Below are 4,368 nucleotides of genomic sequence, written 5' to 3'. Positions count from 1 at the left end.
CATAATCTGCCTCTCGCATTTTAGCTGACTTTTAGGTTTCCCTGTACATCACACTGTGCACTTTCATATGGGAGTTTAAACAGAGGTTCCCAGAGGTTGTTTGTTTGTTTTTTTTGCTGTGGGACTGTGTGAGAAGGATGGCAGGGTAGACATCCTTCCTGCCAGAGCACCATCCCTCATACAGTGATGCCTTGACTTACGAACGTCCCTACTTACGAAATCTTCAAGTTACGAAAAGCTCCGGCCGCAAAATATTGCTTTGACTTGTAACCGGAGCTTCGAGTTATGGACGAAAAATAAACATGGGAGAGGCGGGGAAAGCACGAAATTTGAACTTTGTTAACTGTTGGCCAGCAAAGAGGCTGCTTGTCTGCTACCTCGCTCATCCTAGCGGTTAGAGAGTGGATAGGGAGAGAGTCTTCAAACTGTCTGGTATTGCCTGGTACTGTACGGACTGTATTTTTTGGCTTTATTATTTTTGAATTTTTGACTTTTTAAAAAACAGAGATACTGCACTGCCTGTTCTGGGTGAGTACACTGTATTTACTGTACTGTACAAGGCTTTTGCAGCTTGATGGGGGGGTAGGGCTAGGTGGGGGGTTATGTTTCTGTGCTCTGATGGGTCTTGCAGTGTGGATTTAAAATGTGAAAAGTAGACTGTAATATTAAATAAAATTAAATGTGAAAATTAGACTGTAATTTTAAAATGTAAAATTTATTTACATATTTATTCTTGCATTCTGTAAGTCCGAGGGTTTGTGTACTGTGACCTCTCTTTAGTTTTAAAATGTGTGTGTTTAAAATGTGGCTGTAAAGTCTGTTTTAAAATCAAAAAATATTCTGTGAGGGGCTATGGTGCTTGTTGATGCAGGCAGGCAGGCTTTAAAATTGAGTTTACTGTAGACTCAAGTCTCTCCTCCCATTGTCTTCTTCTTCTCTCTCTCTCTCTCTCTCTCTCTCTCTCTCTCTCTGCTCTCTTTTTGTGATGAAGAGTTCTGTGCTGGAATAATGCTTGCTGGATTCTGTGGCTTCTAGGGTTTGTGTACTGTGACCTCTCTTTAGTTTTAAAATGTGTTGTTGTAAAATGTGTTGGTTTAGCATGTGTTTTAGACTCCAAACTCTCCCCCCCCCCCCACACACACCTCTTCTCTCTCTTCTCTTTTTGTGCTTAACAGCACAAACTTTTGTCTGAGGGGGTCTGTGTGCCCCAGTGATGACCTTCTTTCTTTCTTTCCTCTTTCCCCATTGTTCCTTTCCTCCCTCCTTTCCTGCCTTTTAGTTTTGTTTAAAAGGTGCTTTGGTTAAAAGGTGTTCTGTTTAGAACCCTTCCCCCTCCCTTCTTTCCTGCCCTTTTTTTGACCTAAGTTTATCTAAAGTTAAAAGAAGAAAAATTCTCTCCCTAGTGGTAGAGGACGGATTAACCGGCTTTGCATTAGTTCCTATGGGCACTAATGCTTCGACGTAAGAACGGTGCCTCTAGATAAGAATGAAAAAGAGCCAGAACGGATTAAATGGTTTTCAATGCATTCCTATGGGAAATTTTGCTTTGACTTACAGAAATTTCGAGTTGTGGCCACCATTCCAATACAGATTAATTTCGTAATTTGAGACACCACTGTACATGGAGTAAATGCTGAGCCTAAGCCCAAGATCCCTTAAACTGAGAAGAAAACAACCCCTTCAAGAAAGGAGCAAGAGCCAAGCAACAAAGGAAAAGCGCTAGAACAGACAGAGAGGCTGAAGGGTCCAGGAGAACAGATGGCAGGTCCAGAACAGGGAATGAGGGACAGAAAACCAGAGATGACAGGACAAAAAGAAATGGAGCCAGAGGGTCTGCTGGAAAAGGCAAGAAAGAAAACAGAAGGGGAAGGGGAGGAATGAAGGGAGAGGAGAAAAAAGATTGGTGGAAGCAGGGGAAGCCAAATCATGTACAGTGGTGCCTCGCATAGCGATCGCTCCGTGTAGCAATGAAATCGCTTTGTGATGGAGTTTTTGCGATCGCAAAAGCGATCGCTTTGCGATGGTCCCTATGGGTGAATTTCGCTTTGCGATGATCGCAGGTAAGCAATCATCTTAAAGCCCCCATTTTCGCACAGCTGATCAGCAGTTTCAAAATGGCCGCTGGGTAAACAAAATGGCTGCCCACTGTTTTCAGGCACAGATTCCTCGCTTTAGAGGCACCGAAAATGGCGGCGCTATGGAAGATCTTCGCTCAGCGGTGAGTTTTAAGCCTATAGGAACGCATTAATCATGTTTTAATCAGCTTCAGAACTGGAGAGAGTTTGCTAAGAGAGAAGAAAGGGTATGTGGAGGGGCAGGGAGACTCCATATTTTCCTCCATCCCCCATTCTCAAGGCCAATTTAATGCCAAAGATAAATAGGTGGAAGTTAGGGAAAAGGTAGTAGAGCAATAGCTGCTTATTGCCCCACTATCATGTCCACTCCATCAGGACTGGGCACTTTTCCTAGAGGTCCTAGCTCTGCAGTGAAGCAAATGTTAGCCTACAGAAAACACCAGCTTCAATTTGTAACATCTCCAGAAAGGTCTGGGAAAACTACTTAAAACTCTAGATAATGTATTCTGCTAGTCACTGCCAACAATACTGTACCAGGCTAAATGGATGAGTTCTCTGACTTCTGGCTGGAATATCATACTTAAGATATGATTCTGAGGACTTCCCATTCACAGTTTCAAATAGATACATGAATGGCAGGATCTAACTCTGAATGAAACCAACATTCAGCCTTCAACTGTGATGACATCATGCAGAAAGGACACTAATGAATGCTCCCTAACCACACACTTCAGGGAAGATAGGTCCCAATATACTGTAGTTGTGTCACTGCAATCATCAACTATTTTACTGTTTTCAACTGGCTGCTAAGAAGGCCAAAAAAGTATGGGTATCTAATTTAGTAGTAGTATTAGAAGTTGTTTTAGATATATTGGGAGATTACTGTGATCTCCAAATGCTCATATATGTATATACTACGAAGCCTAGAATGTGTAGAGGCATGGTGAATCTGACTTTTGCAGATGGTAAGCATGCCCACAACGTCTGGAGCCTCTTTTGTAAGTTTGAAGGTAGTGCAATTTTATTTAAATGGAGAACGCATATAATTTGACCCAACTCCAGGAGGCCGTGGAAGACAGGAGGGCCTGGCGTGTTCTGGTCCAGGGGGTCACGAAGAGTTGGACATGACTTAACGACTAAACAACAAAAATATAATCCATTCAAAGACCAAGTTCAAACCAGCTATAAAACCTACCTGCAACAAATATGAATAGTGGTAATATGACTTAAAATACAAAGATCCCCTTATTGGAGGAAAAATTCCAAAAGAGTCTGATTACTGTTTGAAATCAAAAGGAATATTTAGACTACCAGAAAAATCAGTAATTCAAATGCCTTTCCTTTGAACAAGTATACTTATCCCTGAAGAACTTGTCAAACTAACTATTTGTAATTACACTATAAGCAATACAGCATGTGCATTAAGGAAGAAGACCATTTTAGAAGATCTAGGACATCTAACTGGACTAAACCTCAAACAGGGTGAGGCGGAAATCCTTGAAATAGCTCCTGATAAAGAAAACAAAGGAAGGGTGGTCTTGGGGTTTCATTTTATTACCCTATGTTCCCACACTTGGAATTTTTTAAACGAACCAGAACTCCATTCTGTCAGATGACATTCTGTGGCTCAAATGCTCTAATTCAGATTGACAGGCAACGTCAACAAGTGGAACTCTCCAACCATCATCTAAATATAAGTTCCACAAGCCCACTCACTGGTAAAGTTCCTATATGCTATGGTTATCCACACCCTGGGCCTTATTCCAGAGGTGACCAATCATAGGCTCCCATAGCCACCAGGTATATTCAGTGGCCAGTGAGATCAAGTTTCTGGCCCTCTTTATTGTTAAGGGTGGTAGGAGAGCGGTCCTGTGCCCGATTCAGGGTAACTGAATGGGGGCTGCGGATGCCAGAAAAGGAAGGCAGCGTCGTCGCCATGCCTTTCGAGGTTCTCCACGCATCCGGCGATTTGGTGGGAAGGAGGGTGGCTTGCTCCCAGGAAGGAGGGGATGAATGAATCGGTGTTGATGAGTTCATGGGCTCTGGCCGGGGAGAACTGAGGGAAGATTTTATTATTATTATTATTATTTTTGCAAACCTGGCACAAGGGGGGGGGTGTCGGTGAGTTCCTGCAAGGCAGAAGCGGCGCGGTGGGTGGCCGCTGCACGTGTGAATGCGAGTTCCGAGGGCGGTCGGGCAGCAGCAGCAGCAGCACCCCCGTCGGGGCCCAAGCACTTCCGGGGCTGGCGAGCGGATCCGGGACCGAGCCCAGCGGCTGGGGAAGCTTTCCTTC

The sequence above is a fragment of the Pogona vitticeps genome, chromosome 15, assembly GCF_051106095.1.
Source record: "Pogona vitticeps strain Pit_001003342236 chromosome 15, PviZW2.1, whole genome shotgun sequence".
Classification (NCBI taxonomy): domain Eukaryota; kingdom Metazoa; phylum Chordata; class Lepidosauria; order Squamata; family Agamidae; genus Pogona; species Pogona vitticeps.
The sequence above is the reverse complement of the archived record's forward strand: the minus strand, read 5'-3'. Positions refer to the sequence as shown.